The sequence below is a fragment of the Heterodontus francisci genome, unplaced genomic scaffold (assembly GCF_036365525.1).
Source record: "Heterodontus francisci isolate sHetFra1 unplaced genomic scaffold, sHetFra1.hap1 HAP1_SCAFFOLD_61, whole genome shotgun sequence".
NCBI lineage: Eukaryota > Metazoa > Chordata > Chondrichthyes > Heterodontiformes > Heterodontidae > Heterodontus > Heterodontus francisci.
The window spans coordinates 6,963,566-6,985,193 of record NW_027141441.1 but is presented as its reverse complement, the minus strand read 5'-3'; the positions used below and the strand labels follow the sequence as shown (position 1 = coordinate 6,985,193).

Genomic DNA, 21,628 nt, shown 5'->3' with positions numbered 1-21,628 from the left:
CCATCTCAGTCTCGTTGTCTCTCTCTCTCTGTCCCTCAGTTTTGCTTCCTCACAGTCTATTGGTTTTCTGTGTGTTTTTCTCTGTCCTGTTGTCGATGGTGTTACTCAGCGTCCTTGTAACATTGTGTAGCCAGGTTGAGCCTCCCAACACCTGTGTTGCTGTAATAAAAACAGAAAATGCTGGAAATGCTCAGCAGGTCTGGCAGCATCTGCGGAGAAAGAAACAGTTAACAGTTCAGGTCTGTTTCCTTAGCTCACATTAACTTTGTTCTCTCTCCACAGATGCTGCCAGACCTGCTGACTATTTCAAGCATTTTCTGTTTACGTTTCAGATTTCCAGCATCTGCAGTATTTTGCTTTTGTACGTGTGTTGCTATGTCTGGGACTGTTTGAGTGCAATGCTATTGCTTTATAAACAGCGTTGAAACAAACATTTATCTCGCTAACACACATCACTAATACACAGCTGGATATAAACAGCAGCCTGCAGCAGAGGGCACAGTGGAAGTTTATTAACACAAATAATTCACCAACACTATATTTACTGCTATCCACATTCACACCACGCTTCATCTTAACACGTTTTACTCTTTATTTACATCAACTTCTTGCTTCCAATAAACACTTCAATTTGGAACACAGCTTCCAAATCACCTTGATTCACAAACCCGAACACAAGCTGCAAATGCTGCAAACACACACCAGCCCAGACTTTCACCTTTCTGTCAACACATTCCTGCATCACTGCCTCTCCACCAACAGTTGTCGCTAGAATCATACAATCAGAATGGCTAAAGCACAGAAGGAGGTCATTCGGCCTGTCGAACCCGTGCTGGCTCTCTGTTGGAGCAACTCACCTCGTCTCACTCCCCAGTCAGTTCAATTTTGGTGGTGGGAAAACTTCTCGAAAGGATAATTCGGGACAAAATTAATAGTCCCATGGACAAATGTGGGTTAATTCAAGAAAGCCAGCATGGATTTCTTCAGGGAAAATCATGTTTAACTGTCCTGCTGGAGTTTTTTGATGAGGTAACAGAGAGGGTTGATGAGGGCAATGCTGTTGATGTGGTGTACATGGACTTTCAAAAGGTCTGGCAGCATCTGAATGGTCACTGACCTGAAACATTAACTCTGTTTCTCTCTCCACAGATGCTGCCAGACCTGCTGAGTATTTCCAGCGCTTTTTGTTTATATTTCAGATTTCTAGCATCTGCAGTATTTTGCTTTTATTGACTTTCAAAAGGAGTTTGATACAATGCAACACAACAGACTTGTGAACAAAGTTATAACTCATGGAATAAAAGGGACAGTAGTAACATGGATATGGAATTGGCTGAGTGACAGGAAACAAAGAGTAGTGAACAATGGATGTTCTTCGGGCTAGAGGAAGGTTTGTTGTGGAGTTCCCCAGGAGTCAGTGTTGGGACCCTTGCCTTTCCTGATATTTCTTAATGACCTAGACCTTGGTGTACAGGGCAGAATTTCAAAGTTTATGGATGATACGAAAATTGGAAGCATTGTGAATGTGTAGGAACAATTCTGTGATTCTGTGATTCCAATATTCAAGTCATTTATATATATGGTGGTCCTGACACTGACACTTGTGGACATCACTGTCCACCATCTTCCGTTCTGAAAAACAACTAAATACCACAACTCGCTTTTCTTGATATTTCATACATTTTTTAATCTAAGCAGATACTGACCCTCCGATTCCAGGAGCCTCAGTTTTGTTACCCAGCCTTTTATGTGGTAGTTTGTCAAACGCTTTCTTAAAATCCATGTAGACGACATCCATTGCTTTCCCTTCATCAACCATTCTGTTACTTCATCAAAAAATTCAGTTATTTATTAATAGATGCAGTACTGAAACAGGCCCTTCGGCCCATCAAGTCTGTGCCGACCAACAACCACCCATTTATGCTAATCCGACATTAATCCCATATTCCCGATCACAGCCCCACCATCCTTCTCCCACCTCCCTGCACTGGGGGCAATTGACAATGGCCAATTTACCGATCAATCTGCAAGTCTTTGGCTGTGCGAAGAAACCCACGCAGTCACAGGGAGAACTCAAACTGCGCACAGGGACTGAACACGGGTCGCTGGAGCTGTGAGGCTGCGGTGCTAAACACTGATCGCCCAAAATGACCGTGGCAGGACTCGAACCTACAATCTTCCAATAACATCGTTAAATACACCGAAGTCAGACGCCTTATCCATTAGGCCACACGGCCAGCAGTGAAGAATTGAAAAGGTGCTGAACCTCTCAGTTTTCGGTCTACCCAAACCAAGTTCAAGGCCTGAATAATGAACCAATTGCCTCATTAGTTCTGTGAATAATACAATGATTTAATAGACAAAGTTTTGAAACATTCCTGCCCATAAATCTTGATAACAGAGAGTGTGTGGATCTCCTGACTCAGAATGTTTAATGGATACAGTCCTCAGATCCGACAAGGAACCCCTGAACATCCACAGTAAAGACAGTGTGGATGAGGAAATGGAAGAGCCGGGAGCTGAAACTCAGGGACGGCCGAGCTCTCCTGTCATTGAGCTTGTTTGTCTGCTCTGCTCGCCGCACTTCCGGCTCTACTTTGTTTCCAATGAAAAGATGAAAAGGGCCGTTCGGTTTTCCTCTCACTGACAGCGTGTTTCACTCGGGTTAATATCACCCGGGACTTTTGCTGCTGAAATGAATTCTGCAAGGTCCCAGCAAACACACCGGCTCCCTCCTTTCTCCCCTCTTTCTATCGGATTGTTTTACCAGGAGGGGCTCAATAATAACAAACCCCCTGCAGGGAATGACCGCAAATTGAGCATCAAAATGGGGCAAGTGGGCAGCTTTCTGGGTTCTAGGTTCCCCCGACCCCGTCCCTCCCTCCAATCCAAGCCCCTCTTCACTTTCTTTGGGACTTTGATGAGGGTGAAATGGGGAAAGTTCCCATTGATGTTTGAATGCTGAATTGCTGCAGAGATCTGCGCACGCGCTGTGTTGCCCCGCCCCCAGTGGGACGTCACAATGAGGAGTGGAGCCATTGCGCATCCTTTCCCCAACCCAGTCTGTGAGGCCATTCACTCAATCAGCGGAAGATGCTTTAAATCAGCTGCTAATGGAGACTTCCCGGGCCCGGGGGAAGGGAACAATCAGCATCTGCTTCCAGCAGCCATTGCTTTGGGAGCGTGTCCGCAGATGTGCTCAGAGATTAGCACTGAGTGGTGGGAAGTTGAGGGGGAGTCGGGGAGTGTTTGTAACAGAAACTGTGGAGCAGGAGCTGCTCCCGGAACATGGAGTGAGCCGGGGACACGGGGAAGGGAGAGTTCATTCTCGGACAGTGTCTGTACAGGCTCAGGGAGACACAATGGGAAGAAATCACTATTGAAAATCACTGACAATTTCACCACCCAAAGGAGAGGGAATTTTCCTGCTTTAGTTCCAGTCTCTCACTGTTTGTTGGATTGTGAACAGTGGGGGGAAAATAGCCGCAAAATAACGATGTGGATAGTTAGACAAAGAGCATTTATTGCAGACACCAGGTGAGAAGTGTGAAAGGCACATTTTAAATAGTGGCTGCTTGTTTTCCGTTGAAATAGAAATGTGACTGTGTAAAGGTCACTGCTCTATCGGACAGTCCCAGTCATTGAGCAGTGCAGGGCTTGTGTTGTTTCTGAATGTCACAAACTTGTTGTAAATCCACTGCAAGCACCTGGTAAACAGAAGCTGAATACTGCAGTACTGCAGTGGAGTCAGACACTGACACTGTTTGTGTTCCTGGTTTTCATTTTGTGATTGTTCATAATGATTATTATTGGGACGATTACATTGATCGCTTTTGTATCTTCTATCTCACCAGTTCTTTCATTCCTGCAGGAAAATACATGAAGGAACCTGACTGGATGTGGTGATTCTTGGACACAAGGAAAAGTGCAGTGCTCTCGTTCCAACACACAGGCGGTACAGGATCACTCCCAAAGCACAGAGATACTGCCAGCTCATCAGTTCCACTGGAACAAACAAAAGAAGTAGTCAGACAGACACTGATCCCAAAGTCAAGAGAGACACATTTTCAATCCAACAGTCAAACAACAGCAGGAGAGACAGAAGTTGTTTCTATTTCACTCCAATTCAGTACAGCTGACAGGTTGATACATCAATCACAGTCCAAAAACAAACTCACTATCAGATCTAAATAAACTCTGTCACCATGGTCACATTTTAAATATAAAATCTGAAATAGAACAGGCAAAATTTACAGAATTCAAAGGTACAGAATGAATGCAAGGAGGCTTCAAGGGGATTTGTACAGGTTAAATGAATGGGCAGAACATGGCAGATGGAATATAATGTGAATAAGTGTGAAGTTCTCCACTTTGGTCGAATAAACAGAAAGACAGAGTATTTCTTAAATGGTGAGAGGTTGAGAAGTGTCGATGTCCAAAGGCACCTGGGTGTCCTTGTTCATGAGACACGAAAAGCTAGTATGCAGGGGCAGCAAGCAATTAGGAAGGCAAATGGCATGTTGGCTTCATTGAAAGCGTATTTGAGTACATGAGTAAAGATGTATGAAGTCTAGGTGAGACCGCACCTGGAGTATTCTGTCCAATTTTGGTTTCCTTATCTAAGGAAGGATAGACTTGTCACAGAGGGAGTGCAACAGAGATTCACCGGTCTCATCCCCTCGGATGGTGGGATTGTCTTATGATGAGAGACTGCAGAAACTGGGCCTAAATTCTCTAGAGTTTTGAAGAATGAGAGGTGATCTCATTGAAACAGACAAAGTTCTTACAGGGTGTCACAGGGTAGATATGGAAAGGATGTTTCCTCTGTCTAGTGAGTCCAGAACAAGGGGACACAGTCTCAGAATAAGGGCAGACTGAGATGAGCAGGAATTTCTTTACTCAGAGGGTGAGAAATCTGTGGAATTCTTCATCCCAGAGGGCATTGAACATATTCAAGACAGAAATCGATAGATTTCTAAATACTAACAAGATCAAGGGATATGGAGATGGCAGGGAAAAATGGCGTAGAGGTAGATGATCAGTCACGATCTGTTTGAATGTTGGAGCAGGCTTGATGGGCTGAATGGCCTAATGTCCCTATTTCCTATGATCCTATGAATCCCAATAATGTACATCAGAACGTTAGACCAAGTTATGCATTACATACCAGTTCAAAAATCCCACAGAGATGAAGACTGAAAGATACAGTATCAAGCCATTACTACAAAATGAAGGACTTGGAGCATGCAGACCAGCCCATGTATAAGATTGAAAGTTATATTTTCATTCACAATCATTTTCACAGAGCTTAATATTGAATACCAATCCACAACTTGCACAGGATTACCAAATAAAACCTACAACTGTAAAATACAGTTAATCCATATTTTAAATTAAACACAAGACAAACAAATATTGATACATTAAGAGAGCGGGGAACAGTGAGAGCAGAGTGGAGCATAAAGAGCCCAGGAGAGAGAGGGAGCAAGAGTTCACTTGGAGAGCAGGGAACAGCGAGAGCAGGCGTCAAAAAAGGCAAAGGAATACACAATTAATGGGAGAACACTGAACGGTGTAGAGGAAGTGAGGGACGTTGGAGTGAATGTCCACAGATCCCTGAAGTAGCAGTACAGGTCAATAAGCTGGTTCAGCAGGTAAATGGAATCCTTTCCTTTATTAACTGAGGTATAGAGTATTAGGGTGACCTGGTATCCATGGCAATAAGTCACTGACAGCTAACATTCAGGTGCAGCAAGCAATTAGGAAGGCTAATAGTATGTTAGCCTTTATCACAAGAGGATTTGAGTACAGGAGTAGTGAATTCTTGCTTCAATTGTATAGAACCTTGGTTAGACTGCACTTGGAGTACTGTGTGCAGTTTTGGTCCCCTTGCCTTAGGAAGGATATTATTGCCATAGATAGAGTGCAAAGAAGGTTCATCAGACTTGTTCCTGGGATGGTGGGACTGTCCTATGAAGAGAGATTGGGGAAACTGGGGCTGTATTCTCTGGAGTTTTGAAGAATGAGAGGTGATCTCATTGAAACCTACAAAATATTTAAAGGACAGTCAGGGTAGATGCAGCTAAGATGTTTCCCCTGGTTGGGGAGTCGAGAACCAGGGGACGCAATTTCAAAATAAGGGGCAAGCCACTTAGGACAGAGATGAGGAGAAATGTTGTTACTCAGAGGGTTGTGAATCTTTGGAATTCTGTACCCCAGAGGGCTGTGGAAGCTCAGTCATTGAGTATGTTTCAAGCAGAGATTGACAGATTTCTAAATACAAATGACATAAGGGAATATGAGGAAAGTGTGGGGAAAAGGGCATTGAAGTGGATGATCAGCCATGATCATGTTGAATGGTGGGGCAGGCTCGATGTGCTGAATGGCCGACTCCTGCTCCTATGTTCCTATGTTCCCAACTCCACATTATCGATGAGACACAGCCTCAGGCCGACTTGTCGGGTGTTGCAAACAGATAACACTGCTTCTGATCTTCACCAGAACAGAGAGTGAGATGTAAAATTGATCATCAAACAGACTGTGAGAGAATACAACAGAATAAAACACATGGAGAGACACTGTGGAATAACAAATAGATTTGATTGGAATGTTGAATTATGATTGGAATGGATAAAACAGCAGATTAAATTGGGACAGAAAAGAGAAACTGATGGGAAGAAGGAAGAAAAGAAAGGATGGATCTGTTCACTTTTTTCAGTTTTTTCACTGGTCCATAAAAGCTGGATTTAAAAAGATGCAAAAAACAGAGAATTTCACCAAAAAGGGAGATTAAATGCTGCCGAAACCTTGGATCGAAGGATGCCCCAACAGATCACCTGTTTAACTGTCTCCTCACTGGGGGATTTCAATCAATGAGCAATATTATTCTCTCCTTTTCTTTTGTTAAATGAAACCACTACTGTCACTTGGAGTTAATATCACTGTGTTCCAACTCCTGAATAATAAAATTGTGAGTTTCGTGATATTTTCTGGACACATTTCCTGCTGAAAGAACTAAGAACTCTTTTCTAATTTACACAATACTACATACACACTCATCAAGCCTCCGAAACTCGCATCCTTGGTGCTGCTCTCTCCTCCCAAACCTCATCTCATGTGACTGTTACATCATCACTCTGATTGTGGGAGGGGTTAATCCCACTTCTCTTCAGCATTAACCCTTCACATCCTCATACTGCACTGTCTGTCCAAAAAAATCGGTGGAGGGAACTTGAATTATCAAAACAGCAACAGCTGCCAGTTGAAAATCAACTCCACCCATCAGAGAGAGACTGTCAGAGAACTTCCTGCATCCAGTCCTGACCCTGTCACATGAAGCAGCTGCTCACCCAGACCCCACTCTCATCAACACTGAACATTTTTACTGAGACCCTTCAAATACTGTTTATAAAAGGCAGGAAAGATCAAAGTTCACACAGTTGTATTAAATACAACAAAGTTTAATATCTTCTCACCGTTACTCGGTAACCACATGAGACTTAGGTTTTCTTATTAGTTCCTTTGATTTTTCTTGTTCCTGACTGACAAATATTCCAAACCTCAGATAAACCCTCCCACTTGCCTCATGTCCCAGTCTCGGTTACAAGCAACACATAATGACACAAACACTCTCCTTCAGTGAGATTAATGTCAAGCTGTTTTCCAGGTTGAATGTAACTGTGAACAAATTTATGTCAAAGAAGTTACCTTTGATGTATCAGCACTGAAATTCTGTCCAAGGAGGAACAGCCATTCCAAACTCATATCCTTCACAAAGGCTGTTTTTTTTGCGATTGAAATTCATCAAGTATTTTGAATTAAAGTTCACAAGACACAGATGTCAATGTTGATAATGAAACTTTTCAAGCATGTTGCTACTGTGAAATAAGGCTCTGCTGGGAATTGAACCCAGGATCTCCTGTTTACTAGACAGGTGCTTTAACTAACTAAGCTACAGAGCCAGATCACGAATGTGTGTGCAATTGAAATCAGAGGAAGGCCTTGTAGATAGTGGGCAGGCTTTGGCGAGTCAAGAGCTGAGTTCGTCACGGCAGTGTTCCCAGCCTCTGACTCGCTCTTGTAGTTGTCGCTGTCGTTGTAATTGTAATCGGCAACCGTCCGTCTCGGAAGACGATGGGCTACACCCGGGGTGTACGTCACTTCTGTGTGAAACATCGTTTGTTGTGGCTGGAGAGGACGACTCGTGAGTGACGATCCCTTCCTCAGCTGGTACAGATGAATATCATTGGCCCGAGGTCGACGGATAATTTTTCCTTCCTCTGAGCTCTCTTTCCCACCATCTGGTCATTTCTTTTGTCCTCTACTTTTCCCATGGTCTTCCTGAATGCCTTTCTCCAGGAATTCCAGTCAGCAGGAAGGACTTCCCATGCATCGACTCCAATCCCAGTCAGCTTGAGATCTCGCTTTGCAGATGTCCTTGTATCACAGACGTGGGTGACCTGTTGGTCTCGTGCTGATAGCAAGCTCACCAAAGAGCATGTCTTTGGCAAAGCGACCGTCATCCATTCAGCACACATGACCCAGTCAACAGAGTCACTGCTGACTCAAGAGGGCAAACATGCTGCAGATCCCTGCACGCTGGTGTACTTCTGCATTCGGCACTCTTTCCTGCCAGGAGATGCCCAATATCCATCTGAGACAGCGGAGGTGGAAGCTGTTCAGCTGCTTTTCTTGGCTTGCATAAGTTGTTGATGCTTCTCTACTATAAAGGAGGGTGCTGAGAACACAAGCTTGGTACACGCGGAGTTTTGTATTTTCGATCAGTTTGCTGTCGGTTCACACTCGTCTTCTCAACTTTGACATGACAGCTGCAGCATTGACAATCCTGGTGCTGATTTCAGTATCAAGGGACAGATTGCTGGTGATTGTTGATCCAAGGTCTGTGAAGCTGTTGACAACCTCCAAAGTGAGGCTGTCGATGTTGATGGAAGGTGGAGTCTCTACGTCCTGGCCCATAACTTTGATCTTCCTGATGCTGATCGTCAGTCCAAACTCCTTGCAGGCCAGGGAGAACCGATATACAAGCTGCTGTTAATGAACTTCATTATGGGATGTCAGCACAGCGTCATCAGCAAACAGCAACACACAGACCAAGAACTGACTCATTTTGGTCTTGGTGCGCAGTCTTGCCAAGATGAACAGCTTGTCATCAGCTCTGGTATGCAGGTGGACACCCCCATCTGAGTCACTGAAAGTTTAAAATAGCAGCATGGAGAAGAATATGCCAATTGTAAAGGATGTGAGCTGTGAGGAGGTTACAAGGAGGCTTCCAGGGGACTTGGACAGGATAAGTGAATGAAATGACAGATGGAATATAATGTGAATAAGTGTGAAGTTATCCATTTTGGTAGAATAAACAGAAAGACAGAATATTTCTTAAATGGTGAGAGGTTGGGAAGTGTTGATGTCCAAAGGGACCTGGGTGTCCTTGTTCATGAGACACTAAAAATTCGCATGCAGGTGCAGCAATCAATTAGGAAGGCAAATGGTATGTTGGCCTTAACACGAGGGGTCATGAGTACAGGAATAAAGATGTCTTGCTGCAATTGTATAGAGCCTTGGTGAGATCGTGCTGGAGTATTGTGCACAGTTTTGGTTTCCTTATCTAAGGAAGGATATACTTGCCACAGAGGGAGTGCAACGGAGGGTCACCAGACTAATCCCTGGGATGGTGGGATTGTCTTATGAGGAAACTGGGCTTGTATTCCTTAAAGTTTCATTTAAAAGGCCATTTAAAACTCAGATAGGGTGGAATTTCTTCACTCAGAGGGTGGTGAATCTTTGGAATTCTCTACCTCAGGGGTTTGTGAAAGTTCAATCATTGAGCATGTTCAGGACAGAAATTGATAGAAATCTTGATGCTCATGACATCAAGGGATATGGGGAGAGCGCGGGAAAGTGGTGTTGAGGCAGATGATCATCAAGGATGTAATTGAATGACAGATCAGGCTCGACAGGGTAAACTGCCTCCTCCTACGTTCCGAAGAGAGTTTGCACCAGGACACAGCCCTGTTTTACCCCACTGCTGATCGTGAAAGTGTCTGATGTTGCTCCATTGTAACTGACGGAACTGTGCATGTTCTCGTGGAAAGAAGAGATGACGCCCAAGAGTTCAGGAGGGCAGCCTAGTTTCCACAGCAGTTTGAAGAGTCTGTCTCTGCTAACAAGATCGAAGGCCTTGGTGATGTCTATAAAGACAATGTAGAGTGGTCTGTACTGTTCACAGTACTTCTCCTGTAACTGCCGAAGTGAGAAAATCATGTCGACTGTCGATCTACCAGCTCTGAAGCTGCACTGAGACTCAGGATAGATGTGATGTCAGGGTCTGCAATCTGGTCAGAGCAATGCGAGCAAAGACCTTCCCCACAATACTTAGCAAGCAGATGCCTCGCTAATTGCTGCAGTCACTGCGATCGCCTTTATTGTTGCACAAGGTGACAATGTTTGCATCACGCATGTTGAGAGGTGCAGATCTCCCCTTCCAACAGAGACACAGAAGTTCATGGGGATGCTGCAGCAGAGCTGCTTTTCCACTTTTGATGATTCCAGGTGGAATATCATCATTTCCCAGGGCTTTACCACTGGCAAGACGGTCAATGGCGTTGTTGAGCTCTATGGTGGTGTCGCTGTCCATCTCCTCCATGACAGGGAAGTCTGGAATGGTGCTGACAGCTACTTCAATGACAATGTTCTCCGTTATGTAGAGTTCAAGGTAATGCTCCACTCACCTTTCCATCTGCTTGTTAGGTTCAGTTATGATCACCCCTGTCTTTGTCTTCAAAGGTGTTGATTTAGTTACTGCTGCTCCCATTGCTTTCATAATTTTTTTTTTATTCATTCATGTGATGTGATCATCACTGGCTAAGCCAGCATTTATTGCCCATCCCTCATTTCCCATGAGAAGGTGGTGGTGAGGTGCCTTCTTGAACCGCTGCAGTCTGTGTGAGGTAGGTACACCCACAGTGCTGTTAGGAAGGGAGTTCCAGGATTTTGACCCAGCAACAGTGAAGGAAAGGCCAAGTCACGATAGTGTGTGGCTTGGAGGGGAACTTGCAGGTGGTGGTGTTCCCATGAATTTGCTGCCCTTGTCCTTCTAGTTGGTAGAGGTTGCGGGTATGGAAGGTGCTGTCTAAGGAACCTTGGTGTGTTGAATTCCTTCATATGTCCCTCTAGCATCCCCCAGATTCAGTGGCAGTTTGTATGCTGTTGTAGAGTTTTAACCAGTATTGATTGGTGCAGTGCTGAGCAGTCTGCAGAGACTTGTTTCTGGCAGCTCTGAGAGCGTCTAGAGTTTGTTTGCTGGGGACTTGTTTGTAGTTCATGAGGACTCTCTTCTTAGTTGCAGTAACTGACTCCATTTCAGTCCAATAAGCCGCAAACCAGTCAGCATTCCTCCCATCTCTTTTCCTATACACAGCGAGTGCAGAGTTATAGATGGTGGCGTGCAGATGATTCCACTTTGATACCACACTGAGGCCTTGGGTGTTTTCTGAAAGAGCCTGATCGAGGATGTTGAGGAACTCCTGGGTCCTTTCTGGATCAGTGGTTCGGCAAGTGTTGATCCGAGAACGACCTTTCTTCTTGGATGGGTGAAGCTTTCTTGGCTGAAGCCTGACCTTGCTACACACCAGGGAGTGGTCAGTGTCACAGTCAGCGCTATGATAGCTGCGTGTGATGAGGACACTGCTGAGGGTGGTACGTCTGGTGATGATAAGGTCTAGCTGGTGCCAGTGGCATGATCTCGGATGTCTCCAGGACACCTTGTGGCACAGCTTGACCTGGAAATAGCTGTTCGTCACACAGAGTCCATGGTGACAGCATAGCTCCAGAAACCTCTGTTCATTTTCGTTCATCTTGCTAATCCCCTGGTGCCCTATGCTCGTTGGCCAAGCTGTAGTCAGTACCCAAGCTTGCGTCGAAATCCCCTAGAAGGTACAGTCCCTAAGTGCTGGGAATTCTACTGATGGCAGTGTCAAGTGTCTCATAGAATTGATCCTAGACATCTGGGGTGGAGGTGAGTGTCGGCACATGGATGCACATGAGATTATCTGGGCCCGCGCTTGTTGACAAGTGAAGGGTAAGAAGTCTCTCTGAGCCTGCTGTGGGTGGTTCACTCATCACAAGTAGCATGTTATTTACTGTGAAACCCACTCCATGCTCACGAGTTGCCTCTTGGGCTTTCCCCTGCCTGAAGAAGGTGCAGTGTTTCTCTTTGAGGGATCCACTTTGAATGAGTCTAGTTTCTTGCAGCACAGCAATGTCCACATTGAGCCTTGTGAGTTCCTTGTCAATCACAGCTGTCTTGTGTGTGCTATCAACCTGCAGAAGGTTGTCGGTAAGGCCAGGACACATGGTCCTTACATTCCAGCTTGTGATGCGAAGCACTGGTGTCTTCTTTGTTGAGTTTGTCTTGCCTGGTGCATAGATTATCAATCCGCCAGTTGAGAGATATCTCTCGAAGCTGCAAGCACCCATTGAAGCAAGTAGGTCGTGGCAGGACAGCACCTAACTGACTGGGGGCTGCACAGCTTGGAGTAGGTGGTAGTTATCCATTGAGACGCGATGATCTCTCCCAGTGTCAAAATTAGCCCCTGGTGCTCATACTCTGCACCAATTGAGTGAGAGCTTATAATCGGTAACTGTTTCTTCCCATGTTTTGCTAATGTTTAACCATGAAGCTGGAGTGTCCTCTCCAGGGCACAGGCCTGGGCAAATAGTATGGAGACACTGAGCATCAGGACCTCCTCTCAGCATTGCTAGTATTGTCCAAAGGAAAGGAAAAAAACAGTACTATTTGGTACCAGCTCTGCTGTAGGAGTTGCTGGAAAACTACCTGATAAGTAACAGGTATGGGACTCCACTCCGGATTTACTGTCCAGGTTTACTCCCTAAGCCTTCTTCTCTCTCAAGACACCCACAGGGAAGTGAGACTTTTTGCCCATAGATGGGGCTCTGTTTCTTGGCATCAGGATGGAACAACACGCCAGTGGGCCTGCATGACATGCACAAGGATATCACACACTGCCCCATCCCTGTGACAGCTCAGAGAGATACCCTGATGATAATATACCCCACAGGAAAATCACAAACAGCCCCCTCCCTAGGACAGCTCAGGGTCAGACACTGCACACACTGCAACAACAGTGACATTACTGTATTAGTCCCTCCATTCTGAAAAACAAGCATTCACCCTACTTTATGCTTTCCGTCTCTCAGCCAATCTTGTATCCACGCTGCCACTGCCTCTTTAATCCCATCTGCTCAAATTTTGTTAACAAGTCTATTTTATGGTACTTTTTCAAACAAAATTTTGAAGTGCAGACACACACCATCAACCTGACCACCCTGGTCAACTCTCTCTGAAACCTCATCAAAGAAATTAATTCATTAATTAATTCATACACAATCTTCTGTGAACCAATCTGTACTGGCTGTCATTTATTAGCCCATGTTCTACCAAGTGCCAGTTAATTTTCTCCTGGATAATTGTCTCTAAAAGTTTCCCCACCACTGACATTAGACTAACTGGTCTGTAGTTCCTGGGTTTATCTCTCTTTTTAAACAGGGCTGTAAAATTAGCAATCCTTGCAGACTTATCTTTCAGTTCTGGAAAGTCTATTGTGGACAATCTCTTTGGGCATGACTTTAACCAATTAAAGCAACAGGATACTTGATTAATAAGTCCAGAACTTTTATTGAGAGTAAAATGGTACTTAATAATTGGAAGTAAAATTATCTTCAACAAACTTGGGGAATATAACTTTACAGCTCTGGCAGGTGTGTGGACTAGTCGAGCTTGGTCTCAGAGTGTCACGGTCCTCTTTGTCCAGCCTAGATCCCTCATCAGGTGGAGAACTTGGTCGATGATCTGAGCCTTTACCCCTGAGATCTTCTCGTGTTCCTGCACACTGAAACCTGACAAGATCCCTACTTTTAACCTCTGGATGGCCATCACACCACCTTGTAAAATAATAATTGGTCTGAGCTGTTGCTACGTACATTTAATTGATGATGTCTTCCACTAACAGCCAACTGTCCTCAGAATCTCAGACATGAGTACAATGGAGTGGTTTCACACTGTCTCCCAATCTGATCTGAAACAAGTTTCCTATTCATTAAATCGAGACTCTTGAAAATGATGGAAATACTCAGCAGGTCTGGCAGCATCTGTGGAGAGAGAAACAGAGTTAACGTTTCAGATCTGTGATCTTTCATCAGAACTGGGCTGAAATTGTCTGAGGGACTGAGATTGTGGAATCAATTTCAGGGTCAAAAACATTGTACTCTGTAAGGATAGGAAGATGGTGATTATTAAGTATAGTGCAAGAATATAGATGCTTTTACATTATTTGAATAAACATTGATTTAAACTTTGTGCTCACGAAACCTATCTTTTGATCACAATGACATTGATAACAATGGAAAAAGCAACACATGCATTTCACGACCACAGGACTTTGTAAAGCCTTTTACAGCCAATGAAGTACTTTCCAAGTGTAGTCACTGTGCAGTACAATACAATACCCTACAATAAGGATATTTCACATTCGAGTCACGCAAGTCCCAGGCAATGACCTTCTGAAACAAGAGAGAATCTAACCCTCTCCCCTTGACATTCAACAGCATTACGAGTGCTGAATCCCCCACTATGAACATCCTGGGGGTTACCATTGACCAGAAACTGAACTGCAGTAGTCATATAAATATCATGGCTACAAGAGCAGGTCATACAGTAGCAATCCTGCGGCGAGTAACTCACCTCCTGACTCCCCAAAGCCTGTCCCCTATCTACAAGGCACAAGTCAGGAGTGTGATGCAATCCTCTCCATTGCCTGGATAGGTGCAGCTCCAACAACACTCAAGAAGCTCAACGTCATCCAGGACAAAGCAGCCCACTTGATTGGCACCTCATTCACAAAATTCACTCTCTCCATCACCAACGCACAGTGGTAGCAGTGTGTACCATCCACAAGATGCACTGCAGCAAGGCAGCAAGCCTCCTTACACAGCACCTTCCAAACCCGTGACTTCTACTACCTAGAAGGACAAGGGCAGCAGATGAATGGGAACACCATCACCTGCAAGTTCCCCTCTGAGCCACACACCATCCTGGAATTGGAACTATATCACCGTTCCTTCACTGTGGCTGGGTCAAAATCCTGGAACTCCCTTCCTAACAGCACCACATCGACTGCAGTGGTTCAAGAAGGCAGCTCACCACCACCTTCTCGAGGGAATTAGGGATGGGCAATAAGTGCAATTAATAAAAATAAAATCAATAAAAAATGACAATATCCTGTCATCCCCAAAAGTAGAAAATACATATGAAAATGAAAATATAATAAAACACAGTCAGCATGGATTTCACAAAGAAAGACTTGATTAAACTTATCTTTGAAGAATCAACAGCAAGAGTAATACAGCAGATGTAGAAGAGTTTAAGTTAATAAAGCCTCATCCTTTTAAGTGCTTGAACCAACAAATTGTGGGTTAACAAACAAGCACACTAACTGACAGAGCTGGGTGTTGTGCTTTCTAGATTACCCGAAAGCAGGGTGTCAATGAGTTAAATCTTCAGGTTACTGCAACCAGAATAGCCATTGTCCACGATCAGTTTTACTGTTACAAATAAAGGGTGGAACATTCATTGTGAATCTATAGAAACAGTCTGGTCCTGCACACTGCATCACCAACCAGCTCTCCTATAATAGATGCAGTTATTTGACTTTTCCCCATTAGCTCCATGGAATTAATTTTGAAAGATTTTAAATTCCAAGAAGCTTTGTGAATATTCAGCCCTTGAGAAGAAATCATTCCCTGGCCACAGTGGAGAGAGCATTGAAAATAAAACAGTAGACTATCAGGTAACACAGAGAATGCTCATCAGCTAATCTATAATTGCTTAGTTTTCTTACTTTTGCTCTTATTATTCGGTTTTTCATCCTTTTCAGTTCCTGACTCCGGATATTATTGTGATTAAATGTGAAAAGATACACTGTGTCTCAGCCCGGTATATTGGCTCTTTCTCTGTGCAGTGCTGTGTGCACTCAGATACTGACAGTGTCTCTCCCTCCCTCAACTTTCCAGCCCTGACGGTGCAGAAAGCGCTGCTCAAAGTTACACATTCTGACTGTTTGCAGTTGATTAGTGAGAGATTATTAACGTATCCTTCTGCAGCGCTGCCTCGGTTAATAACAGCAGATCTAAGCCACATTTCAGATACGGAAACAGATGCATCAATTATTCACTCTTTCCCAGAGTGAGTGAGGCCGGGACAAGCAGCAACATTCCGGCCCCACACTCTGCAATTACCCAGCACCAGCGGAAAGCAGTGAATACAGATTCAATCAGTGGGTTAATGTCCATTACAGGGATGCAAGATTCCACGGCCCAGGATAAACATCCCCATACACCGAGAACAAGCTCAGGAAAACCCGGGGGAGTTAATATCCCAATCACTGAGCATTCCAGTAACATTGAACAAGTTCCTGAACTGAGTGAACCTTTCAAAGGGCAGAAGTGATGACGAGGTCAAAAAGGTCTGAACAGTTGAGGTGACTGAGCGGTTTCAGCTTCTCTGTTCAGGTTGCAGCTTTCACTGGAGGCATGTGTTGAAATCCCACTTCTGACAACTTGATTTTCAGTTACTTTGCAGAGCTTCCTTGAAGGTTTGAGGTAGAGTAAATACTGAGGAACTGTTTCTAACTGCTGAACGGTCAGTAACCGAAGGTTACAGATTTAAAGTGACTCACAAAACCAGAAGGAACATGTGGAAAAATTCCTTTTTGCAACGTGTGGTTAGGATTTCAGTTATGTGGATAGATTGGAGAAACTGGGGTTGTTCTCCTTCGAGAGAAGATTTGATAGAGGTGTTCACAATCATGAGGGGTCGTGACAGATCCGATAGAGAGAAACTGTTGGTAGAAGGATTGAGACTCACGTAAAAGCTGTGGCTCAGTTGGTCACACTCACCTCGAAATCACAAGCTCCTGGGTTCAGATTGCACAGCTGACACTCCAGTGCAACACTGAGGGTGTTGAAGGTGCTGCCTTTCAGGTGTGATGTTAAACCAAGACCTGGTCTGCATGTTTGGGTGAATGTAAAAGATCCCATGCTGCAATTTCAAACAAGTGAAGAGCAATTCTCCCTGGTGTTGTGATCAATATTTGCCCCTCAATCAGATCAGTTGGTCATTATCACATTGCTGTTTGTGGGTATTAGCTGCTGCATTTCTGACATTACAACAGTGATTACACTTCAAAAGTATTTCATTGTTTACAAAGTGCTTTGATATATCCAGTGGTCAGGAAAGGTGCTATATAAATGCAAGTCTTTTCTTTCTTTATCACAACACATTGCAGTGTAAAAAATGGTTCCTCATGTCACCTCTGGTTCTTCTGCCAATCACCTGATATCTGTGTCCTCTGCTTACTGACCCTTTTACCACTGGAAACAGTTTCTCCTTATTTAAACTATTGAAAACCTCCATGATTTTGAACAAATGTGTCAAATCTTTTCTGAATTTTCTCTGCTGCAAGGAGAAGAACCACATAACTGAAATCCCTCACCCTGCTACCATTGTGGTAAATCTCTTTTTTATTCTTTCCTGGGTTGTGGGCACTGCTGACACAATGTGATTCCTATCAACGGAGCGGCCTGCTGACATCATCAGAGAGCGCCAAGCTGCGCATAGGCACAGCTACATCTTGCCAGGGTTAAGTGGCACATGCACAGGATGATGTCATGGCTCAACACCAACATCATCGCAAATCAGCGCCTGGTCCATCTTCGCACATGCACGCTAAAGCGTCATCGGGTATCCAGCCTCTCACTCAGCTGAAGGAAGCGGCTGAATGGGAGACTTTGAGGTTGGAGCTCTCCCCACTCGGCCTTGACGCTTCTTCTCCTCAGCTGCTCGCTCTCCACCTCGCTGCTCCCCTGGCCGATTGTTCCCTGTTCGCGTCACCCAGCTCTCCTGCCACTCGCTCCCAGCCCCCAACCCCCACTCCAGCCATGAGCTCTATGCCGTGCCACTTTCCTCCTCTTGGTCACTCGTTCTTCACTCCTACGTCACGCTTTATGAGAGGCATAGATAGTGTAGATAGCCAGACTCTGTTTCCCATGGTAGGGGTGACTAAAACTAGAGAGCATAGATTTAAGCTAAGAGGGAGGAGGTTTAAAGGGGGTCAAAGGGGTAAATTTTTCATAGAAAGAATAGTGGGTATCTGGAATGAGCTGCCTGGTGGAGGCAGGAACAGTAGTCACATTTAAGAGGCATCTGGACAGGTACTTGAATGAGCAAGGCATGGAGGGATATGGAATAAATGCAGGCGGGTCGGATTAGTATAGATAGGCATTATGGTCGGCATGGACGCGGTGGGCCAAAGGGCCTGGTTCTATGCTGTACGACTGTATGACTCTCTGTGACTCCTGTTAATTGTTTAATTATCCACCACCATTCAGGACTGGATGTGGCAGGACTGCAGAGCTTTGATCTGATCTGTTGATTGTGAGATTGCTGAGCTCTGTCTATTGCATACTGCTTCCGCTATATGACATGCAAGTAATTCTGTGTTGTAGCTTCACCAGGTTGACACCTCATTTTTAGGTCTGCTTGGTGCTGCTCCTGACATGCCCTCCTGCACACTTCATTGAACCACTATTGCTCCCTTGGCTTGATGGTAATGGTAGAGTGAGGGATATGCCAGGCCATGAGGTAACATATTGTGTTTAAATACAATTCTGCTGCTGCTGATGGCCCACAGTGCCTCATGGATGCCCAGTTTGGAGCTGCCAGATCTGTTCATTTCTTCCCTCAGTCATAATTGAAAAAACAAAATTCTGAAGAAATGCATGAACTAAATAAAATGGAGAGAGAAATAAATACTGACAAAATAGATGTCAGCATTTGGAAGGTAAAAAGATTTCAGATTTATTATTGATGAGTGAGAGGAATTTCTCACACTTTGGGGCTTCTGTAAGTGGATTTACTGTATCAGAGTAGAAGTACTGTTTCAGGCCTTGTTAGCTCAGTTGGTAGAGCATGAGACTTTTAATCTCAGGGTCTTGGATTTGAGACCCTTGTTGTGTGGTTGCTCTTCCCTTTTTCAGTCTTCATCGGCAGAGAGTTCAAGGAGTGTTTGAAATTAAATTCAACAACATCACCAGATTTCAACCCCCACCCCTTGCCCCCCTCCCAGTGTATTTGACAGGACCATCAACCTCTGCCTTCCCCCTTCCCCTCCCTCCCAGAACTGCGACAGAGATCCCCTTGTCCTCACTTTCCACCCCACCTGCCTCCACATCCAAAGGATCATCTTCCACCATTTCCACCACCTCCAGCGTGATGCCACCACCTACCTCATCTTCCCCTCCCCTGTCAGCATTCTGTGAGAATAAGAAACACTGAAATGTTGTTTCTACAGCTTGTGGAGAGTTACCAAGAAGTCATTTGTACACAACATAATGAAATCACTGAAAAAGAGAACTGATAAGGGTATGTAAGTAGAGACCTTAACACAGTACATCACTGAAAAAGAGAACTGATAAGGGTATGTAAGTACAGACCTTGAGACAGTACATCACTTAAAAATTGTGCTTAGGCAGATAAAAGAGAAACAGCAAGAGTTAGAACAAAGGATGTAGTGAATAAGAAACTGCCCCACGAAGATAAAGGCTGACAGCTGCAAGTTAAAACACACAATGGAGAGCCAAATAAGGTAAAACAAAAACAAGAGTTAGGGGCTAGAAAGTTAGAGTGGGGGGAGAAGTAAACAGAGGAGGAGACTGTAGCAACCATAGGATAGGTTAGTGTCATAATACGTTATAACCAATAATGTAAAATAAAGGCGTGGACAAATGGATTTGTATTGTATAAACATGAACTGAATATGTTGATCGGTGTGCCTGCTTGTCGGACACCCGATCTTGCAAGAACGTTAAATAAACTTACTTCTTCAGAGTTTGACTTGGTGTAAATTATTATTAAGTGGGCTACGTTTCTCACAACTGGGGGCTCGTCCGGGATCTCTTCATCATTGCCGGGACCGCGGCCGACGACAGACGAGAAGACGCGTCCCGTTAATTTAAAAACGGTCTCGTTTCTCTCGTTGGTAGCGGACCCGAGTAATTGACTGAAAACGATCCTAGGGAAGTCACTCTGAACGAGTATTTAGTGCGGCAGGTACACATGTAAAGTCAGGCAACTCCGTGCACGGACCAAGGTAAGAAAAACGACTTTTAAGTATTATCTTGGTGACTTATGGTTAACTGTAGGATAAGACCTTCGAAGTACCAAAAGTCCTTGAGGAGTGAATTTTACAGTCCTGCAGTATAAGACCCTTCAGCTAGGAGGTGAGTACTGTATGGTATAAGACCCTTCAGTTAGGAGGTGAATACCGTAAGGTATAAGACCCTTCAGCTAGGAGGTGAATACCGTAGGGTACAAGACCCTTCAGTTAGGAGGTGAATACTGTCGGGTATAAGACCCTTCAGTTAGGAGGTGAATACCATAGGGTACAAGACCCTTCAGTTAACCATGGGAAATAAATCGTCTAAAAAGGAAGACGATGGGAGACAAGGAAAGTCTGCCGGCAACATCCCTCCAGGAAGTCCATTGGGACGGATGTTGGAGTATTGGGATTTAGAGTCAAAAACCAAGGAGAAAAAGACCCAAATATGATCTAAGGACAGCAAGAAGGACCACCCCTAAACCCGACGATAACGACGACGATAGAGACAGAGAGTCTCCTCAGACAATGATGCCCTTGAGAGAGGTACCAATAGGAAATAATGAAATTGGATTTGTTAGTGCACCATTAACGTCAGGAGAGGTAAGAGTGTTTAAAAAGGAAATGAAAGTCCTCGTAGAAGACCCCTGAAAATTTGGGAAAGAGAAAACCCTCCCGGGGCAGGGGGAAACGAACCAGCTGAACAAAAATACCCTAATCAAGACCCGCAGTGGCAGCACAATAATATCGGCCATCGGGGCCAGATGAAAGACCTTAGAAATCTGATAGTAAAAGGCATTGTTGTAAACAAGTATTTGAAGCCCCTGCAAAACTTATGCCTTTACAGAGTTACCGCAGGCCCCTCTTATGGCACAAGCAGGCGACGTATTGAGTGCGACCCTTCAGGGTGTTGAAGGCTGTTTCTAGACAAATAGAGACCATTAAAGGCACCTAGGTGGGATCAAGGGATTGATTTTTAAAAATGTTTTGAAGAATCAAAAGGGGGGACTGTGAGAACAGAATTTAGATTTTAGAATTTTTAAGAACAGAATTACATGGGAACATTTAAGATGAAACAATTAATCAGTCATGTATTGCTAACAAGCTAGCTGACTTCATAACTTCAGGGCTGCAGAGGCAACTTGGCCTTGCAGCTGGTACAGCGAGAGAGAGAGAGAGCGAGACATTGTACTTCAACAGCACTCTTCTTATCACCCAGACATGACAATCCTAGGGAAAGGCTAGAATGAAAAACATGCCGACCAGGCTAATACACGCCCCCTTGTTAGAGGGTGGCTCAGCCTACCCTGAAACAATTAATCAGTCATGTACTGCTAACAAGCTAGCTTCAGTGCTGTCGGGAGGGACAGCTTATCAGA

The 21,628-nt window shown here is 44.5% G+C and overlaps 2 non-coding genes across 2 annotated transcripts; both read right to left on the bottom strand.

Annotated features, from left to right (window-relative positions):
* Window positions 1-2,148: 2,148 nt before the first annotated feature.
* trnar-ucg (transfer RNA arginine (anticodon UCG)) lies at window positions 2,149-2,237 on the bottom strand. Its single transcript is given in 2 exon segments — window positions 2,149-2,184; window positions 2,201-2,237. It is a non-coding gene; the product is annotated as a tRNA-Arg (tRNA).
* Window positions 2,238-7,887: 5,650 nt separating this feature from the next.
* trnat-agu (transfer RNA threonine (anticodon AGU)) lies at window positions 7,888-7,961 on the bottom strand. The gene has a single exon. It is a non-coding gene; the product is annotated as a tRNA-Thr (tRNA).
* Window positions 7,962-21,628: the final 13,667 nt, after the last annotated feature.